Source organism: Callorhinus ursinus, unplaced genomic scaffold (genome assembly GCF_003265705.2).
Source record: "Callorhinus ursinus isolate GAN/ISIS: 27379988/994484 unplaced genomic scaffold, GSC_fseal_2.0 scaffold2, whole genome shotgun sequence".
Lineage (NCBI taxonomy): Eukaryota > Metazoa > Chordata > Mammalia > Carnivora > Otariidae > Callorhinus > Callorhinus ursinus.
The window spans coordinates 95028006-95051158 of NW_027397064.1; the positions used below are offsets into that span (position 1 = coordinate 95028006).

The 23153-nt window shown below is 38.8% G+C and overlaps 1 long non-coding RNA gene across 1 annotated transcript in view; it reads left to right on the top strand.

Moving 5' to 3' along the window:
• The window catches only part of LOC141371170 (uncharacterized), an 87631-nt gene that overhangs the window by 50350 nt on the left and 14128 nt on the right, over positions 1 to 23153 (top strand). The gene's annotated exons all lie outside the window — the stretch shown is intronic.

The following is a 23153-nucleotide window of genomic DNA, read 5'->3' on the forward strand; positions in this document are numbered from 1 at the left end:
CAGTCTACATTAAATAACATAGAATGGCAGCCATAATATAGCATAGAATGACAAAGTTGCATGCCCAATGACATGTATAATATGATACCATTTATTTAAAAGTATGACATATGTATGTAACCAATATGACCCATTTTATGAGCTTGTGGTTCAAAATAAGATGTCACATTTCCTTATAAATTCTCAAATTAAAATACCCAAGTCTCCAGTTGACCTCTAACCAGGAGGTCTTTTCCCCTTGCTGGGGCTCCCTCCCTCTCCCGTGATGGCCTTAGCAGGTGAGCTTTTCTCACCCATAGGATCAGTTCAGACTACTTCTGGCTCATAGTCATGTTCCCTTGAGGCTGGAGTTGCCCACAAATACCACTAAATACTGATTCCTTTGGATAGGGCCATCAGTTACCAAGCCAAGGGCTGTAGCTTTTTTTCTGGATGGTTGACATTGTCAGATACACAGCTGGATTGCATCATAATTCCTTTCAGTCTGTTGTGATCAAGACTAAATCTCTAGTTTTGGTCACTGCTCCTGGCCCTTGAGCAGATTCCTTCAAAAACGGCACAAGTGAACATCTGGTGAGTGAAGGAGGAATATTCCCACTGACTCAGCTCTGGATACCTCCTCAACCTGGACCCCCACAGCCACTTGGGGAGCAAGTCAAGTTTGGTGGGTTCCAGTATCCACCAGTTGCTGGCTCAATCCCTGGTGCCTGTAAGCGCCCACTGGTCTTGTTTTTCTCTATCCTTGCAGGGATTTCTTTACAGTGGTCTTGCTGGCCAGACTGGATCAACCCAATGTTTCTGTATCTTTCAATCTTAACAAAAAGTGTTGAGCTTTGAAATTTCCCCTCCAGGAAGCTCTATTTATAGCATTTGTTCTTCACATATCTCAGCAGTGTTCAAACTCTGGGTACTAGTAGTATGTTTGGCAAAGAAAAAAATATAACTAAAGCTTTGCTTGACACCTATGTCATCCAAAGGGAGAGAAGGGGTGTTGCAGACAGAGAGAGAGAGAGAGAGAGAGTGTGTTTTTTTCACCCAAATTTCTATTGTATTTTTCCTAGGTGATAGGATTTCTGCTGATTTTTTTGGTAATATTTTTTTCCTACGTTTTAGTTTAAAAAATGAGCATGTATAACATTTAAAAAATTAAATAAATGCAGTTTCTCAAACCTCTTCATGCAAATTCTTGCTACCAGAGTTTAGACAAGTAGTTCAATGCTCCTAGGCATCAGTTAGCCCACATATAAAATAGAAGGGTGTGATTATTTGTTTGTGGCTCAAAAAATGTTCTATTTCCCTAAGAGAAATAATCCACAACAGTATCAATATGTCAGGGAGTTCAGGGACAGATTATATTTTGAAGTGTTCACTTTACAGAGGAGGGGACAGAGCTCTGAAGAAGGTGAGCAACTTCCTTAAGGTAAAAAAGGTCATCATGTTAGAGTTAAGACCACACCCAAGTCTTTTGTTACAACCCAGTGAGTGATGTACATTCCACCACTCTCTATGCCTGCGTATTTTTCACTTTAAAAATAAGTAGTTTTCATGATAGTCTTCAAGGTCTATCTCTGCTTTAAAAGTCAATGACCCAACAATGAATCATGGAACAGTACACCAAAACAAATTATGTAATATATGGTGATTAACATAACAATTATAAAATTTAAAAAAAAAGTCAATGACCCTTGAAAAAGTTAATGACCTAAAAGACACATGAGACAACTTGGAATATGTTGGCATTGCTAGTACTTATTGACTTAAATGATCACATTTAGTCTGACCCATTTCAAAATAAGATTTTTTGTTTATCAGTTCCGAGATTTATTTCCTTTTTTTTTCTTTTGTCTAGTTAAAAGGCATTGGAAAAAATGAGGCCAGTCCCTCACTATTCAAGGGAGTTCCTATTTTCCTGCACTGCCTATTAGACTGAGGACGGTTGCAGGCTTTTTCACTGCTGTCACTTAGGATGCATTTTTAGAGCATATTTTACCTAGATTGCTTCAGCAAACTCTTCAGCCCTCTCAGCAGTCATTAGCTTATTCTGCTCTTTTGCTTGCCTTGTCCTTTTCTACCCTCCCTACCTGAGACCACATTCAGCTGAGATGGTTGATAATGTTTGGGTGTCCTTTCTCGGTTTCACTCATATGCTCTCCAGAATCCTCTTTTCATAACGATTTGTTGGAGGGAATTCTTTTTTTTTTAATAATTTTTATTGTTATGTTAATCACCATACATTACATCATTAGTTTTTGATGTAGTGTTCCATGATTCATTGTTTGTGCATAACACCCAGTGCTCCACGCAGAATGTGCCCTCTTTAATACCCATCACCAGGTTAACCCATCCCCCCACCCCCCTCCCCTCTAGAACCCTCAGTTTGTTTTTCAGAGTCCATCGTCTCTCATGGTTCGTCTCCCCCTCCAACTTACTCCCCTTCATTCTTCCCCTCCTGCTATCTTCTTCTTCTTTTTTTTTCTTAACATATATTGCATTATTTGTTTCAGAAGTACAGATCTGTGATTCATCAGTCTTATACAATTCACAGTGCTCACCATAGCACGTACCCTCCCCAATGTCTGTCACCCAGCCACCCAATCCCTCCCACCCCCCACCAATCCAGCAACTCTCAGTTTGTTTCCTGAGATTAAGAATTGGAGGGAATTCTTTTTGTCTGTAGATTTCAACAGAAGTCATTCAACAAAAGTCATTCAAACTGTTTCATCTTAATATTGGATTTCTCTCAAACATGCATATCATTATAATACTAAAACATAGCGTCCACACTTTTCAAAAGCAAAAGCTTTCAGAGCTCACCTCAGTAAATATTAGGATTGGTGCTCAGAAGGCAGGGCTGGGGGGAAACACATGGCATGGCTGGACAGTGGGTCACCCTACCAGAATTCAGATATAGCAGCATCTGGATCCCAATCTTCTGCTCTGCCCTTCTCCACCCTTCTCTCCTCCCTCTCTCCCCTTTTTTCCCCTTAACTTTTTTGTTAAGAAATTCAAATTGTACAAGAATAATTGGAATAAATGTGAAATCAATCTTCTGAGGGTCTTTCATACTCCTGTCTTCAGTTGTAAACACTAACATTTCGATATGTATCTTAGCAAACATTTTCCTATTTATGTCATCTCTATATGGTTATAAATTTATATGGAGATTTTTGGTATTCAAGTAGATTGTGATAGGTGTATAATTCTGTGACTCCCTTTTTTTTCATTTAATAAGCTCTGGGTATTTTTTTTTTTTTTTGATATGTAGCTATAGTTCATTCTTTTTAATCCATTGGTGATACAGGTATACTATAATATATCTAACCATTTTCCTAATAATAGCTATTCAGTCTCTTTTCAGTTTCTTGATAAAAAATAATGCTACAGTATTGTCTGTTAAGATCATGTGTGAGTATTTCCTTACAATTGTGCTGGATCAAATTTGTGTTCCTCATCAGTTTTGCTTGGCCATAGTTTTCAGCTAGATGCTGCTGGGTGACCTCCCAGTTAGCTTGGCACTGACTGTATTCTTACAGATCGAGAGGGGAGCCTTGATCAGTGCCAAATAGGGGACATTATGGAGCTGGTGGATAATTATTCTCCCTTTTTCCACCTGATGGATTGTTGCCAGCTACAGTGTTTCCACATGACCTCTTGGGAGACATGTGGTGTGACTGAGCAGCCAGGTGTGCTCTCTGGTAAGGCTGTGCTGTAGACAAATTCATAATATACCACTCTGTATTTGTTTTCCCTCCTTCCTCATCTCATTTCCTTTATTCCCTATTCTAGCTTCCTTGGGATTGTATCCCTGATAGAACATTGTATGTATATTTTGCCTCAGGCTTTTCTTCTGAAAACTTGGGCTTAGAAAAAGATATACTGCAAAAAAAAAAAAGAATTTATAGGTCAAAGGTATATGGATTTGTACTCATTTCATTACACTACCCTACTTTTAAATCAGATTTATCAATTATAAACATACAGGTGTTTTTGTTTTCATGTTTCATTAATTGTTAACATTTCCATCATAAAAAGAATTACGTTATTATTATACATTGTAAAAAACATATTATTACTTTTTGAGCATTCAGTGTGGTAAAGAACCTCTCTGTGTATCTTCAGGTATAATGTTACCTGAAATCCTTTAAGTGATGTGTTTCAGTGCTTTAATTTTGTAGCTAAATAAAACAAAGCCTGAATTAGTTCTTTATTCTTCTCTGAATTACACTATAAAATAGTTACTGCTCTCCACAGAAGCCATCTTTCAGGAAATATGAAGTAACACAAAAAGAACATCATTAGGACACTCTCTGTCACATTCCTGTTGTTGGAAAGATATTTGGTAGCGTACACCTTCCCAACTTCATTAGCCTTTGTCCCAGTTTTAGTATACTGTGCACAGAGTAGAAGGAACTGAAGGATGTTTTTCATCTTATTTAGTGTCCCAGAGTGGAGTGGGTGTAAGCAGGGTGAGAAGTGCTTAGAATCTGGAATAACAAGAATCTCTCAAAACCTGGGCAACCAAGGCTGATCTCTGGCTTGTCAACTCACCATGGTGTTCTTAGCACCATCCCCAGCAATCCTGATCCACATCCACATTTATAGCTTCTGGCAACTTCCTGGCAACACGGAGCATGGCGCTCACTCCACCACATCATTTACATGGTCTGCCAGGGGCTAGCAGTCCCTCTATGAATATATTTTTAAATGGGCATATATGATTCAGAATATTTCCTTTTCTGTGTGAATTTTGGGAGTAGCAGATAACACTTAAGTTATGGACCTGGATCTAGAGTGTGACAGGCTAGGTCAAGCACACCAATCATACACTCATCCTGTATGAGTTTGCCATTCGTATAGAGATCAGTTCATAAAGCAAATTTCTATTGCACTGTAAAGGCCAATTTTATAACTTCTCATCCATTCACTCTGTGGCTGCTCTTCCGATTTGGCCTCACAGTTGGGACTCTGAGACTTAGCTGGGCAGGGGGCGGGAAGAAGAGCCTGGATTTCTGGGAGAGTCTCCAAGGGAGATTTATTTAGATGAGGAGAGTAGGCCTTAAATTAGATGGATAAACGGGAATTACATTGGATTTCCATAGTTGCTTAAACTGGGAAAATGGATTATGTGCTGGTTTGGTTGACTCTTGAAACCAATGCACTTGGCCAATTATGAGGGTGGGGGGGGGTGTCTCAACACAGATGTGGGAGGAAGGGAAGTTTTTAATGGAGTGGAAATATATCAAGAATGCTTATCGTTGCCAGCAAGCCAGATACACCTGTGTTGGCTTAGAATGAGGCTGCATGGATTTGCAAAATGGGAATTTCATTTGAATTCTAACCAGACTTAAAGACACTGATGAAGGTAGGCCAGTTTTATTGAAGAAACAGCAGCATTTATCTAACTGCTATCATACTGGAAACCACATCTTGCATCCAGAGAGTTGTCACTTCTCAAATTGCAGCTTCCTGCTGGTGACTTAGCCAGCCGGGTCATATAGCAAAGGAGAGAGAAAACTAAAAGTGCAAAGCACGCTTTCCGTGATTCAGCATTGTCTCTGATCACTTCTGATTTCTGACATAAATAGAAACTTTATGGTAAAATTTGAAGAAGATGTCTTTATTTCTTCTTAAAATAACCATATAAATGGTTACAGAAAATAGAATGGGATGGAAGGGCTTATAATGGAAAACAGCATTTTTCTTTGAGGTATTAGCATCTGTGACTATTCCGGGATAAGTATATACGATACATAACTTGAATGTATGTAATTTTGGCATTCTATTTTAGGAAATGTGATAAATTAAAGATGACTGTTTGACACTTGTATAGGGGTCTATATCTATATATCTTTCTTTTAAATCTGGTTGGGCTTTGTGACCACTCTGAATAATTAAATATGGTAGAAATGATTCTGTGCCAATTTTAGGGCCCAGGTCATAAAAGATTATAAGCTACTATTTCCTGTCTCTTGGCATACTTATCTTGCAGCCCAGTTTCCATGTTGTGAGAAAACTCAATCATCCCAGTGCAGAAACCCATGTAGAAAAGAAGTAAGACCCCTGATGGATGGCCCTGGATGAACTTCCAATCAACAGCTAACATTAACTTGCAATTGTGTGAATGAGCTACCTTGGAATTGAATACTTTACCTCCATGTGAACTGCCCCAGCTAATGCCATGTGGAGAAAAAGAATGGCTTAGCCACAAAATTGAGAGATATAATGCAACAGTGGCTCTTTTGAGCCATTGGATTTGGGGGTAGCTTGTTTGTAACAATAGATGGCCAGAGCAGGAATTTTGGTATAGTGGAAGAATACAGATCTTGGGGACTTAGAGATCTGCTTTCAAATAATGACTTCAACATTTAATAGCTTTCTGACTTTGGGGACAGCTATGAAGCACCTCTCAGCCTTCATTTCCTTATCTGTAAAATGACAATAATACTACATCTTTTAAAGCCTGTGCTGAGAATTAAAGATGTAATATGTAAAGTGGCTCTTAAATTTCCTGGAATATGATAATAACTCAACACAGAAGCAATTATCTGTTATTCATCAAATGGTTAGCCCACTTCTTTGTACCTTCTTTTTCCTAAGCAGTTCTTCCAGATCAGGGTATTGCTGAAGGGAATATAATTTTTGAAAGTCAATTTGGCAGTTTGATTTGAAGCTTTAAAATGTTTATATATCTTTCATTAAGTACTTCCAATTTATGACCCTATTCTAAGGAAATATTCCTAAATACTGGCTATAATATGTCCATCCATGAAATAAGATGCTTATGTAGTTTCCTGATCTCTGTACAGCACTTAAGGAAATTAATCCTGTATATGCATTTTTCTTTTCAAACAAGGTTCTAGACAGCAATGTATGAACATCTCTCCTCAAGGTAACACCATCCCCAACAGACTCATTAGGAAAATGTCTGTAACTATTAGGAAAGTTAAAAACATAGAAAATATTTTAGTAAGAAGTATAACTTTTAAGAAGTGTCTTTCATTCAACAAATATTTATTGAATACCAACAAAGTACTATATTGTGGGAAGATCCTAGGTGAAGAGATGAAACCAGAGCTTCTGCCCTTTCTGGAGAGTCTGGTGAGTGGCCATTCTGTGTAGTCAACTCTGGTGCTCATACTTTCTATAAATGTCTTCACCTTGATGGCTTATTTGTCACAGTCTTTCTACTCAGGATACTCTCTCCATGTTAACAGTCAAAGCATTCTGCATGATGAGCTCTACCTGCTGCAAACAGTCTTCCCAGGATCTGTGCTACACACTTTCTAGTTCCCATGTTTTCCCATAGTGATGACTTCTTGCAGCACTCAGTGTCCACTTACCTATGGCTTGTCTGTGTGGTTAGTTTTCTTTTTAAATGTCTGTGTGCTATTTTCACAACTAGATTGAAAATTCTTCATTACTACATTTCAAACATAATATTTATGTACATATGAAACACCTAGGTTTCTTAAAATACAGATTCTGATTCAGTAGGTTTGGGATGAAATCCTAGATACTGCACACCTAACAAGCTCCCAAGTGATGTCTTTCCTGCTAGACCTCAGACCACACTTGGGGAACAGGTGGCAAAGTTGTCGAGGGTAGGGGCCATCGTATTGCTCTGTTTCTCCAGCACCTCGAACAGTGCCTTGGACATCAAAGGTATTCAATAAATACTGATGGTGGTGTGGAATGAAAGAATGAATGCAGACCTTAGAACAGTACTATCTAGGTTATGATATCAGTTCTACCATTTAATACTCTGAACAATCATGGACATTGTACTTATTCATAAAACAACCTTGCAGGGTCTGTGGAGTCAAGATTAAATGATGCATTTTCAGGCACTTGGCATAATAATAGTATATAGCAAGGGACTGACAAGCTCCTATTAATGGTGATGGAGGAAATTTGTGCTTTTCTAGACTTAGAAAGATTTCTGTAGTGGTCTTGTTCTTGGTATTGTACACAAGCAAATATCTTAAGGATAAAGAAGGTACTAATGTAAGTTTTGGCATGATTTTTAAAGATTGTTGCATGTCTATTTTATCAGTTCTGACATGTATCCCAAGAGTTACAGAGAAAGAAATCATACTAAGTGAAAATGTATTAGGTGGGCTACCGCACGTTGCTTCCAGTCCCTCAGAATATAAAGCTGCCTCAAAGACAGTCAAACCTGATCAGTAATACCAATGTAGACAGCAATGTCACTGTCTTCTTCCCGCTACACTGGTTTCTACACAGCCTGCTTGGGACAGATATTGTCTTGGTTTTCTCCAGATAAAGCCCTGCGCAAAGACCCTCAGTAGGATGACTCAGGGGGTGAAGATGAGGGGGATTGGCATGAGGCATTCAGTGCTCAACTAATTGCATTGGAAAAGAAATTGCATGCTGAAGAAATTCCCATGCTGTACTTCCTGAGTCAGCTTCCCTCATCCACTGGCAGAGGAAGGTTGCAATGTCTCCCAGATTCTTAGTTTCTATTCCAAATGAGAAAGTCAGTTGTCTTTCTTGCATGAAAAGTATTTCTTTTCTTTTTTTTTGTGAATGTATTCTTTTTTAAAAATTTTTTTATTGTTATGTTAATCACCATACATTACATCATTAGTTTTCGATGTAGTGTTCCACGATTCATTGTATGTGCACAACACCCAGTGCTCCATGCAGAACGTGCCCTCCTCAATACCCATCACCAGGCTAACCCATCCCCTCACCCCCCTCCCCTCCAGAACCTTCAGTTTGTTTTTCAGAGTCCATCGTCTCTAATGGTTCGTCTCTGCCTCCGACTTACTCCCCTTCATTCTTCCCCTCCTGCTATCTTCTTCTTTTTTTTTTCTTAACATATATTGCATTATTTGTTCCAGAAGAACAGATCTGTGATTCAACAGTCTTGTACAATTCACAGCGCTCACCATAGCACATACCCTCCCCAATGTCTATCACCCAGCCACCCACTCCCTCCCACCCCCCACCACTCCAGCAACCCTCAGTTTGTTTCCTGAGATTAAGAATTCCTCACATTAGTGAGGTCATATGATACATGCCTTCCTCTGATTGACTTATTTCACTCAGCATAACACCCTCCAGTTCCATCCACATCGTTGCAAATGGCAAGATCTCATTCCTTTTGATGGCTGCATAATATTCCATTGTGTATATATACCACACCTTCTTTATCCATTCATCTGTCGATGGACATCTTAGCTCTTTCCACAGTCTGGCTATTGTGGACATTGCTGCTATAAACATTGGGGTGCACGTACCCCTTCGGGTCCCTACATTTGTATCTTTGTGGTAAATACCCAGTAGTGCAATTGCTGGATCGTAGGGTAGCTCTATTTTCAACTGTTTGATGAACCTCCATACTGTTTTCTGGAGGGGTTGCACCAGCTTGCATTCCCACCAATAGTGTAGGAGGGTTCCCCTTTCCCCACATCCCCGCCAACATCTGTCGTTTCCTGACTTGTTAATTTTAGCCATTCTGACTGGGGTGAGGTGATATCTCATTGAGGTTTTGATTGGGATTTCCCTGATGCCAAGCGATGTTGAGCACTTTCTCATGTGTCTGTTGGCCATTTGGATGTCTTCTTTGGAAAAATGCCTGTTCATGTCTTCTGCCCATTTCTTGATTGGATTATTTGTTCTTTGGGTGTTGAGTTTGATAAGTTCTTTATAGATTTTGGATACTAGCCCTTTATCTGATATGTCATTTGCAAATATTTTCTCCCATTCTGTCGGTTGTCTTTTGGTTTTGTGGACTGTTTCTTTTGCTGTGCAAAAGCTTTTTATCTTGATGAAATCCCAATAGTTCATTTTTGCCCTTGCTTCCCTTGCCTTTGGCGATGTTTCTAGGAAGAAGTTGCTGCGGCTGAGGTCGAAGAGGTTGCTGCCTGTGTTCTCCTTTAGGATTTTGATGGACTCCTGTCTCACATTTAGGTCTTTCAACCATTTGGAGTCTATTTTTGGGTGTGGTGTAAGGAAATGGTCCAGTTTCCTTCTTCTGCATGTGGCTGTCCAATTTTCCCAACACCATTTGTTGAAGAGACTGTCTTTTTTCCATTGGACATTCTTTCCTGCTTTGTCAAAGATTAGTTGACCATAGAGTTGAGGGTCCATTTCTGGGCTCTCGATTCTGTTCCATTGATCTATGTGTCTGTTTTTGTGCCAGTACCATACCGTCTTGATGATTACAGCTTTGTAATAGAGCTGGAAGTCCGGAATTGTGATGCCACCAGCTTTGCTTTTCTTTTTCAACATTGCTCTGGCTATTCGGGGTCTCTTCTGGTTCCATACAAATTTTAGGATTATTTGTTCCATTTCTTTGAAAAAAGTGGATGGTATTTTGATGGGGATTGCATTGAATGTGTAGATTGCTCTAGGTAGCATTGACATCTTCACAGTGTTTGTTCTTCCAATCCATGAGCATGGAATGTTTTTCCATTTCTTTGTGTCTTCTTCAATTTCTTTCCTGAGTATTTTATAGTTTTCTGAGTACAGATCCTTTGCCTCTTTGGTTAAATTTATTCCTAGGTATCTTATGGTTTTGGGTGTAATTGTAAATGGGATCGACTCCTTGATTTGTCTCTCTTCTGTATTGTTGTTGGTGTATAGGAATGCCACTGATTTCTGTGCATTGATTTTTTATCCTGCCACTTGACTGAATTCCTGTATGAGTTCTAGCAGTTTTGGGGTGGAGTCTTTTGGGTTTTCCACATACAGTATCTTATCATCTGCAAAGAGTGAGAGTTTGACTTCCTCTTTGCCGATTTGGATGCCTTTGATTTCTTTTTGTTGTCTGATTGCTGTGGCTAGGACTTCTAATACTATGTTGAATAGCAGTAGTGATAGTGGACATCCCTGCTGCATTCCTGACCTTAGGGGAAAAGTTCTCAGCTTTTCCCCATTGAGAAGGATATTCGATGTAGGTTTTTCATAGATGGCTTTTATCATATTGAGTTATGTACCCTCTATCCCTATACTCTGAAGAGTTTTGATCAAGAAAGGATGCTGTACTTTGTCAAATGCTTTTTCTGCATCTATTGAGAGGATCATATGATTCTTGTTGTTTCTTTTGTTAATGTATTGTATCACGTTGATTGATTTGCAGATGTTGAACCAAACTTGCAGCCCATGGATAAATCCCACTTGGTCATGGTGAAGAATCCTTTTAATGTACTGTTGGATCCTATTGGCTAGTATTTTGGTGAGAATTTTTGCATCCATGTTCATCAAGGATATTGGTCTGTAGTTCTCCTTTTTGATGGGGTCTTTGTCTGGTTTGGGGATCAAGGTAATGGTGGCCTCATAAAATATGTTTGGAAGTTTTCCTTCTATTTCTATTTTTTGGAACAATTTCAGGAGAATAGGTATTAATTCTTCTTGAAATGTTTGGTAGAATTCCCCTGGGAAGCCATCTGGCCCTGGGCTTTTGTTTGTTGGGAGATTTTTGATGACTGCTTCAATTTCCTTCGTGGTTATAGGTCTGTTCAGGTTTTCTATTTCTTCCTGGTTCAGTTTTGGTAGTTGATACATCTCTAGGAATGCACCCATTTCTTCCAGGTTATCTAATTTGCTGGCATAGAGTTGCTCATAATATGTTCTTATAATTGTTTGTATTTCTTTGGTGTTGGTTGTGATCTCTCCTCTTTCATTCATGATTTTGTTGATTTGGGTCCTTTCTCTTTTCTTTTTGATCAGTCTGGCCAGGGGTTTATCAATCTTCTTAATTCTTTCAAAGAACCAGCTCCTAGTTTCGTTGATCTGTTCTACTGTTCTTTTGGTTTCTATTTCATTGATTTCTGCTCGGATCTTTATTAGTTCTCTTCTCCTGCTGGGTTTAGGCTTTATTTGCTGTTTTTTCTCTAGCTCCTTTAGGTGTAGGGTTAGTTTGTGTATTTGAGACCTTTCTTGTTTCTTGAGAAAGCTTGTATTGCTATATACTTTCCTCTCAGGACTGCCTTTGCTGTATCCCAAAGATTTTGAACAGTGTGTTTTCATTTTCATTGGTTTCCATTAATTTTTAAAATTCTTCTTTAATTTCCTGGTTGACCCATTCATTCTTTAGTAGGATGCTCTTTAGCCTCCATGTATTTGAGTTCTTTCTGACTTTCTTCTTGTGATTGAGTTCTAGTTTCAAAGCATTGTGGTCTGAAAATATGCAGGGAATAATCCCAGTCTTTTGGTACCGGTTGAGACCTGATTTGTGACCTAGGATGTGATCAATTCTGGAGAATGTTCCATGGGCACTAGAGAAGAATGTGTATTCCGTTGCTTTGGGATGGAATGTTCTGAATATGTCTGTAAAGTCCATTTGGTCCAGTGTTTCATTTAATGTCTTTATTTCCTTGTTGATCTTTTGCTTAGATGATCTGTCCATTTCAGTCAAGGGGGTGTTAAAGTCCCCCACAATTATTGTATTGTTGTCAATGTGTTTCTTTGCTTTTGTTATTAATTGCCTTATATAATTGGCTGCTCCCATGTTAGGGGCATAGATATTTACAATTGTTAGATCTTCTTGTTGGATAGACCCTTTAAGTAGGATATAGTGTCCTTCCTCATCTCTTATTACAGTCTTTGGTTTAAAATCTAATTTGTCTGATATAAGGATTGCCACTCCAGCTTTCTTTTGGTGTCCATTAGCATCGTAAATGGTTTTCCACCCCCTCACTTTCATTCTGGGGGTGTCTTTGGGTCTAAAATGAGTCTCTTGCAGACAGCATATTGATGGTTCTTGTCTTTTAATCCAATCTGATAGCCTGTGTCTTTTGATTGGGGCATTTAGCCCATTTACATTCGGGTTAACTATTGAAAGGTATGAATTTAGTGCCATTTTATTGCCTGTAAGGTGACTGTTACTGTATATTGTCTGTGTTCCATTCTGATCTATGCTCCTTTTAGGCTCTCTGTTTGCTTAGAGGACCCCTTTCAATATTTCTTTCAGGGCTGTTTTCGTGTTTGCAAATTCCTTTAGTTTTTGTTTGTCCTGGAAGCTTTTTATCTCTCCTTCTATTTTCAATGACAGCCTAGCTGGATATAGTATTCTTGGCTGCATATTTTTCTCATTTAGTGCTCTGAAGATATCATGCCAGTCCTTTCTGACCTGCCAGGTCTCTGTGGATAGGTCTGTTGCCAATCTAATGTTTCTACCATTGTAGGTTACATATCTCTTCTCCCGAGCTGCTTTCAGGATTTTCTCTTTGTCTCTGAGACTCCTAAGTTTTCGTATTAGATTTCAGGTTGTTGACCTATTTTTATTGATATTGAGAGGGGTTTTCTGTGCCTCCTGGTTTTTGATGCCTGTTTCTTTCCCCACATTAGGGAAGTTCTCTGCTATTATTTGCTCCAATATACCTTCTGCCCCTCTCTCTCTTTCTTCTTCTTCTGGGATCCCAATTATTCTAATGTTTCATCTTATCGTATCACTTATCTCTTGAATTCTGCCGTCGTGATCCTGTAGTTGTTTCTCTCTCTTTTTCTCAGCCTCTTTATTTTCCATCATTTGGTCTTCTATATCACTGATTCTCTCTTCTGCCTCATTTATCCTAGCAGTTAGTGTCCCCATTTTTGATTGCACCTCATTAATAGCCTTTTTGATTTCGACTTGGTTAGATTTTAGTTCTTTCATTTCTCCAGAAAGCGTTTCTCTAATAACTTCCATGCTTTTTTCAAGGTCAGCTAGTATCTTTAAAGTCATGATTCTGAACTCTAGGTCCGACATCGTACTAATGTCCGTACTGAGTAGGTCCCTGGCAGACGGTACTACCTCTTGTTCTTTTGCTGAGGGGTTTTTTTTGGTCTTGTCGTTTTGTCCAGAGGAGAATAGATGAATGAGAGAACAGAATGCTAACAGGTTAACAACGTCCCCAGCAAATATACTGTATACAAATCAGAAAAGACCTGAAACCAGGGGACAAGAAAGGGAAAGAAAGAAAAAAGAAAGAGGAAAATAAAAGGAAAAAGAAAAAGATAAAAAGAAACAAAATCAGAACAAAACAAAAAAAACCAGAATATGATGAAATATGATCAGGCCAGTGCATAGATCATTGCCACACACTAGATTTTGGGCATATTTTGGTCTGTTAGAAGAAGGTGCCTGCTAAAATTTTAAAGGAAGAAAGACTTATTTATGTACAAAATAAGGGTTGATACAATGAAGGGATGGAAGATGAATGTAAAGATGAAAATTATAAAAGATTTTATAAAAGGAATTGATAAGATAAGAAGTTGTTTGAAAAAAGAAAGAATATTTTAAAAAAAAGAAAAGAAGAAAAAAAGGGAGAGAATGTGATCAGGCAGGAGACTAGAACAAAGCCATACACTTGTGATTTAGGGTATATTTTGATCTGTTAGAAGAAGCTGCATCTCAAAATTTTAAAGAGAGAACAACTTATACATATATATGCCAAAAATAAGGGTAACTACTATGAAGGGATAAAATATGACTCTAAAAATGAAAAATGCAAAATAAAAAATGTTTTCTTAAAAAAGGGATTGATAAGATGTTGGTTGGAAAAGGGAAAAAAAAAGTTAAAAAAAACAGTTAAAAAAATTAACTTTGAAAAACTAATGACTCATGGTAAAAAAGCCATGAATTCTATGTGCAGTATTCCCCTAGCGCTGGAGTTCTCCCGTTCTCCTTCATCGGTAAACTTGGTCTTGGCTTGCTTGCTGTTCGTGCTGATCTTCTGGGGGAGGGGCCTGTTGCCATGGTTCCCAAATGTCTTTGCCGGAGGTCAAATTGCCCCGCCCTTGTGAGTCCGGGCTAAGCAAGCTGCTCAGGTTTGCTCTCAGGATCTTTTGTTCCTTGCAAGCTCTCCGTACAGCTTTGGAGGACCAGGGTGAAAATGGTGGTCTCCCAATCTCTGCCCGGAGAAGCTGAAAACTCAGGGCCCCGGTCCTCAGTGCGCCCCCAGAGAAAAGCAGTCACTCCCATCTCCCTGGTCTCCGGCCGCACTCCGCGCTCACCCGGCCTGTGACCGAGCGTTTCTTAAACTCTGGCACCCGACCCCGTGTGGAGTCTCCAAACCCAGCAGATCCCTGCGGTGCGCTTCCGTGCCGCTCCTCCCAGGGGAGGAAGGGGAGTCTCCCCGGCTCTGCCACTTGTTGCGTCCCTGCTGGAGAAGCAGTGGCCCGACTGGGCCGCGGATCACAGTTTATGGCCACCCGGAGCTGAGAGCCCGCGTCTTGGCTCCGTCTCTGCAGCCGGCTTCCCTGCTCCAGTACCTGGGAGCTCTGCTGCACTCAGGCACCCCCGGTCTTTCTGTGACCCCGAGGGTCCTGAGACCACACTGTCCCACGAGGGTTTCACCCCCTGCTTAGCCACTGGAGCGACGTCCCTCAGCAGAGCCGACTTCTAAAAGTTCTGATTTTGTGCTCCGCGGCTCTATCACTTGCCAGAAGCGGCCGACGGAGGCCCCCTCCCCCGCCGTCTATCCTACCGAATATCGCCTTGGATTCACTTCTCCGCATGTCCTACCTTCCAGTAAGTGGTCGCTTCTCTGTTCAGAGAGTTGTTGCTACTCTCTTCTGTTGAGTTCGTAGGTGTTCAGAATGGTTTGATCCCCATTCAGCTGAATTCCTGAGACCAGACGAAATCCAGGTCTCCTACTCCTCCGCCATCTTGCTCCGCCCCTGCATGAAAAGTATTTCAGAGCAGGAAAATAATTAGCAAAATAAAGTTTTATGCCTTTTTTTAAAGAATCATGGGTAAAAAATGAGAAGAAATGATAGAAATAGAAAACCACATTTACAAACCGAAATGGCTCTAGATGATGGTCATCAGTAGTTGCTAAAACCATTAGGTAAGAAACATTAGATGGGAAACTTTATAATAGATGGATCAGGCTGTCATGACCTGAATCCACTAATTAAATCTTTGCATCGCTAAAAGAAGGGCAAACAGGACATTACTTTTCTTTTGGTGTAAGGCAATAAGAAGTGTACAGAAACATCGTGAAGTATTGTTGACAAAGGAAAAAACCCTATCTGATCTAGCCTCAAGATTTAACTCCTAGTTTAGAGAAAATATGGAGAATGTAGGCCATGTTAAATGACATCATAAAAATTTAATCAGCCAAGTCCCAATATTCTGTAAGATGAATAATTTAGTTTTATTTTTAAATAAATAGCACAAGGGGAAGCACGAATTGTTACATATTAAGAGTGACTTATGATACATATAATCTAAATGCAATGTGTAGACCTTGTTTGGATCCTGATCCAAGCAAATCAACTTTTAAAAATATTTTACATAAGAAGAGAACACTGAACTTGGATTAGTTATTAAGATGTTACCAAGAATTGTAGGTATCCCCCACTTTTGAAAAGTTTGCATTATACTACTTTGCATTTACAAAAGACTGACATTATTAGTATCTGTTTTTGCTAACCGAAAGAAATCCAAAAATTCTTTGCTTTTACAAAAAAAGGTGAAAAGCAAAAGTAGCAGTCACTGTTCGTTTTGCAGTGAGCTGTTGTCAGGGCTGTGAACACCCAAAACAGCGAGAGGGTCCTGCCCAAGAGCTCCTTCCCTGGGAATGACAGCATCTCAGCATCAAGCTGCTGGAGCTTTGAACTGTGTGAGCATCCATGCTTTATCTTGATTTATTTTGTGCATCTGTTAGCAATATGTGTCCTTACAGTATCAGAAGAAACTAAGAGATTGTTTTTTGGGTCTGGGAACACTCAAAAAAATTCCGTATAAATTAACAGTAATTGCTTATTTGCTTTACCCTGTTTCAGTTTACAAAACTTTTCATCAGTGTGCACTACTTTCTAATAGCAGAGGAAACCTGTATTGTTAATTTCATGATAATATTATTGGAGTCAGATTTTTTACAAAAAAAAACCTTATCAGTTGAAATGCCAACTGAAGTATTTATTGATAAAAGATGTCCATCTTTACTAGAGATTAGCAACGTACAAGTTCAGGGAAGTAAAATACTTCACTGGTTAGATTAGCAAAAATTAAGCATTTGTGTTGCCAAGTGGTACCAATAAAGGGAGCAGATAAAAACTCATGCATTTGGTGGGAGTTTAAATAGTAGAACCATTTTGGGGAGCAATTTAGCAATATTTACAAAGTTGAGGTTGCATGTCCTCTATTTTAGGAATTCCAGTAATTTCCAGAATTTCCTTTCCGTCTGTGAGTCAGGTCGTTTAGGCTGGGTGGGAGCTCTGCCTCCTGCCATGGGTCTGGCTGGACTGGTTCCTCATTTTGATTCAGGGTCAGATCTGTACCATGTTTTTAATTTTTTTTATAAATAGACTTTATTTTTTTAAAGAGCAATTTTAGATTTACAGTAACAGTACTGAGAGCCCATGTAGCACTCCCCACACAGTTTCCCCTAATTTTAATTAACATATGGTGGATTATTTCAGGGGTACAGGTATGTGATTCATCAGTCTTATGTAATACCCAGTGCTCATCACAACACATACCTCCCCAATGTCCATCACCCTGTTACCCCATCCCCCCATCCCTCTCCCCTCCAGCAACCCTCAGTTTGTTTCCTGTGATTAAGAGTCTCTTAAGGTTTCCTGTGATTAAGAGTCTCTTAAGGTCCCTCTCTGGTTTTGTCTTGTTTCATTTTTTCCTCTCTTCCCCTTTGATCCTCTGCCTTGTTTCTTAAATTCCACATATCAGTGAGATCATACGATAATTGTCTTTCTCTGATTGACTTATTTAGCTTAGCATAATACCCTCTAGTTCCATCCACATTGTTGCAAATGGCAAAATTTCATTTTCTAATGGCTGCGTAATATTCCATTGTATATATAACCCACATCTGCCTCATCTATTCATCTGTCGGACATCTGGGCTCTTTCCACAGTTTGGCTATTGTGGACGTTGCTGCTATAAACATTGGGGTACAGGTGCCCCTTCAGATCACTACATTTGTATCTTTGGGGTAAACATCTAGTAGTGCAATTGCTGGGTCATAGGGTAGCTCTATTTTCAACTTTTTGAGGAACTTCCATATTCTTTTCCAGAGTGACTGCACCAGCTTGCATTCCCACCAACAGTGTAGGAAGGTTCCCCTTTCTCCACATCCCCGCCAACATCTGTCGTTTCCCGACTTGTTAAATTTTAGCCATTCTGACTGGAGTGAGGTGGTATCTCACTGAGGTTTTCCCTGATGCTGAGTGATATTGAGCACTTTTTCATGTGTCTTTTGGCCATTTGGATGTCTTCTTTGCAGAAATGTCTGTTCATGTCTTCTGCCCATTTCTTGATTGAATTATTTGTTCTTTGGGTGTTAAATTTGATAAGTTCTTTTTAAAAATTTTTTAAAAGATTTATTCATTTGAGACACAGAGATACAGAGATAGAGAGAGAAAGCATGAGCAGGGAGAGATGCAGAGGGAGAGGGAGAAGCAGGCTCCTCGCTGAGTCAGGAGCCCGATGTGGGGCTTGATCCCAGGACCCTGGGATCAGGACCTGAGCCAAAGGCAGATGCTTAACCATCTGAGCGACCCAGGCGCCCAAGTTTGATAAGTTCTTTATAGATTTTGGATACTAACTCTTTATCTGATATGTCCCTTGCAAATATCTTCTCCCATTCTGTCGGTTGTCTTTTGGTTTTGTTAACTTTTTTTCTTTGCTGTGCAAAAGCTTTTTATCTCGATGAAGTCCCAATAGTTCATTTTTGCCCTTGCTTCCCTTGCCTTTGGCGATGTTTCTAGGAAGAAGTTGCTGTGGCTGAGGTTGAAGAGGTTGCTGCCTGTGTTCTCTAGGATTTTGATGGACTCCTATCTCACATTTAGGTCTTTCATCCATTTTGAGTCTATCTTTGTGTATCGTATAAGGAAATGGTCCAGTTTCCTTCTTCTGCGTGTGGCTGTCCAATTTTCCCAACACCATTTGTTGAAGAGACTGTCTTTTTTCCATTGGACATTCTTTCCTGCTTTGTCAAAGATTAGTTGACCATAGAGTTGAGGGTCCATTTCTGGGTTCTCTATTCTGTTCCATTGGTCTGTGTGTCTGTTTTTGTGCCAGTATCATACTGTCTTGATGATTAAAGCTTTATAATAGAGCTTGAAGTCCAGAATTGCGATGCCACATGTTTTGGTTTTCTTTTTCAACATTCCTTTGGCCATTTGGGGTCTTTTCTGGTTCCATACAAATTTTAGGATTATTTGTTCCAGCTCTGTGAAAAAAGTTGATGGTATTTTGATAGGTATTGCATTTAATGTGTAGATTGCTCTAGGTGGCATAGACATTTTAACAATATTTATTCTCCCAACTCATGAGCCTGGAATGTTTTTCCATTTCTTTATGTCTTCCTCAATTTCTTTCATGAGTATTCTATAGTTTTCTGAGTACAGATCCTTTGCCTCTTTGGTTAGTTTTATTCCTAGGTATCTTACAGTTTTTGGTGTAATTATAAATGGGATCAACTCCTTAATTTCTTTCTTCTGTCTCATTGTAGGTGTATAGAAATGCAACTGATTTCTGTGCATTGATTTTATATCCTGCCACTTTACTGAATTCCTGTGTGAGTTCTAGCAATTTGGGGGTGGAGTATTTTGGGTTTTCCACATAGAGTATCATGTCATCTACAAAGAGTGAGAGTTTGACTTCCTCCTTGCTGATTTGAATGCCTTTTATTTCTTTTTGTTGTCTGATTGCTGTGGCTAGGATTTCTAGTACTATGTTGAAGAGCAGTGGTGATAGTGGATATCCTTGCTGTGTTCCTGACCTTAGGAGGAAAGCTCTCAGTTTTTCCCCATTGAGAATGATATTTGCTGTGGGTTTTTCATAGATGGATTTTATGATATTTTATGGTATGTACCCTCTATCCCTACACTGTGAAGAGTTTTGCTCAAGAAAAGGATGCTGTACTTTGTCAAATGCTTTTTCTGCATCTATTGAGAGGATCATATGGTTCTTGTCCTTTCTTTTATTTATGTAGTGTATCACATTGATTGATTTGAGGATGTTGAACCAACTTTGCACTTCAGGAGTAAACTCCTCTTGGTCGTGGTGAATAATCCTTTTAATGTACTGTTGGATCCTATTGGCTAGTATTTTGGTGAGAATTTTTATATCCATGTTCATCAGGGATATTGGTCTGTAATTCTCCTTTTTGGTGTGGTCTTTTCCTGGTTTTGGGATCAGGTAATGCTGGCCTCATAGAAAGAGTTTGGAAGTTTTCCTTCCCAAGGGAATTCTACCAAATATTTAAAGAAGAATTAATACCTGTTCTTCTGAAGCTGTTTCAAAAAATCGAAATGGAAGTTCCCCCTATTTTTAATATCCTATATTTTTATATTTATTATAATTAATAAACCAATACTGATACATAGTTATTAACTGAAGCCCATAGTTTATCCATATTTCCTTAGTTTTCACCTAGGGTCCACTGTCTCTTCCAGAGTCTTATCTGGAATACCATATTCTTTTTAGTTGTCCTGTCTCTCTAGGCTGGTGGCTGTGACAACTTAACTTTCTTGTCGTCAGTGACCTTGACAGTTTTAAGGAGTTCTGGTCAGGTATATTGTAAGATGTACTTCTACTGGAATTTTTCTGGTATTTTTATGATTAGATTGAGGTTTTCAATTTTGGGGAAGGAGTTCACAGAAATAAAGTGACATTTTCACTGTTGCTTAAATTGTTCCTGCTTTGGCTGTTGGAAGCTCTTTCACTTGTCTGTTTTGCCCCTTTGATATATTCCCATCATGTGCTTGTGTATTTTTTTTCTTTGAGCACTTCCTTACTTTCCGGGTTGTAAGATGCTCCAGGCTCATCTTACATATTTTCTGCCTTAGTCCTAGAATCTGCCATTTCTCTAGTACACCTTGGTCCCTTCTTGGAAAATGGTATTAGAAACCAAGATATGGGTACTAGGTGTGTTCATTTCTACTATGGTGCCATTTCCTGTAGCCCCTCTTATCTGTTAGAGCAAATATGCATGTGTGTATACTAAACAATATTTATCCATATCCATATAAATATTTTTATATGTAATGAAGTATATCTTAGGTTAAACCTGAGTTCTTACTGAGGTCTCCAACTCAAATCCATTACCACATGGGTCATGTTAGCTAGTTCCCCTTGCTGGGAGGTAACCCATCATCCACCAAATCTTTGATGTTCACTTCCAGTGGACATGTGCAGCAGTTCAGAATTAGTAACCCATAACTCATGGGACACAATTTTATTAACTAGAGTATAGTGCTTATGTATAATTTCTTTTGCCTTTAGTCTTACAGATTCTACTTATTTCCACGTTTACCCTGGTCAACACATATTCCCCTAAGCCTTTTTAGGAGGTTTGTTTCATGTATTTTTGATGCAATTAGATTCTCTTGTCACGCTCTGCATTGTTTCTTGGGATCCCCAACCTCCTAAATGAATTGTTAGAATTTGCATTAATTAAGGTTCATTTTTTTGTGTTGTAAAATTTTATGGATTTTGATAAATGTATAATTTATCATGCATGATAAATTTATCAGCATGTCATGTGGTGTCATTACAGTATTACACAGAACAGTTTCACCACCCTAAAAATGCTCTGTGTTTCATGGATTTATCCCTCCCTCCCTTCTTCTAAACCTTAGTAACAATTGAACATTTCACTGTCCTATATTAGTTTTGCCTTTTCTAGAATGTCATATAACTGGAATCCTATAGTATGTAGTCTTTCCTGACTGGTCCCTTTCCCTTAGCAATATGCATTTAAGTCTCCTCCATGTCTTTGTTGTTGGACAGTTTGTTTATTTTTGTCACTGAATAGTATTCCACTGTATGATATACCAGTTTGTTTATGTATTAACCTATTGAAGGGTATCTTGGTTGTTTCCAGTTTTGGGTGATTATGAATAAAACTTTTTTGTTTAGGTTTTTCTGTAGACATGTTTTCAACTCATTTGGGTAAGCAACTAGGAACACAACTAGGAGCACAACTTCAGAATTACATGGCAAGACTAAAATTATCTTTGTAAGAAAGTGCCATACTTGCTTCCAAAGTGACTGTAGCAGTTTACATCCCCTCCAACAATTAATAAGAGCTCCTACTACTCCGCATCCTTCCCAACATTTCCTATTTGTGTGTGTGTGTGTGTGTGTGTGTGTGTGTTTTAGCCATTCTAATAAGTGTATAGAGATATTGCATTTTAATTTTCAATTTCCTAATGACAAATGATGTTGAGAATCTTTTTATGTGCTTATTTGCCATCTGTGTATCTTCCTAAGGTGTTTGTTCAAATCCTTAGCTTATTTTAAAATTGGGTTGTTTATTTTCTTATTACTGAGTGTTTAGATTTCTTTGTATAGTTTGGATATAAACCTTTTGTCAGATAAGTGTTTTGCAAATATTTTCTCCTAGTCTGTGGCTTATCTTTTTAGTCTGTAAGTGCCCATTTTATTTTTAATTCTGGGGCTACATGATGTATGATACAATTACCTGTTATTTTTTCTAATGGCAATGGCAGAGCCTAGAGAGAATATACCCAATTTTGCAATCTCATTAGAAACCCCAGATTATGCCAATTTTGCTAACATTGCACGGAGTAAAGTAAGTCATGTGGTCAAATTCTGCATTAATGAAAAGGGGCAGTTACACTAGACGGGTGGAGGATGGGGAAGAATGAATATTTGTCAGCAATAATATAACAAGCTATACCATCCGTGGACTTGCAGTGGCTTTCTATTACCTCATTCTATGTTTTATTTAATGATGAACAATTATTTAATCTGTCTGGAAGATCCTAATTTGAGAAAGCTATAAAATCTTTATTTGTTTATTTTGCATAATTTTCATTCCTAGACATTGTTCTCATTGATAGCTCTCTCTCTCCTGAATGTTTTAAGTGTTTTTTCTTTAATTTCTTTTTTTTATCTGACTGTAAGAAGCTGCTGCAAAACAGAAAACCTACCCAGCCACACCAGAACCTGGCCTCTTGAGAAGATAGCATGCCTCTGATTTCCTCCTTTGTCCTTATATCCCTCAGAGGAACAAGAATTTGGTGCCATGTCAATAGCCTCTCAACCCCCTGACCTTGTTGCGCTAAATAAGGGAATTGTACTTTGGGCTTTTCAAGGCCTTGCTGTATTACATGGAAATTTCCCTGGCATGTGAGAACAAAAAGGTACATGCCATAGTTTTGAGGATTTCACATATTTGATTTGGGTTATGGATATTTTCTAACTT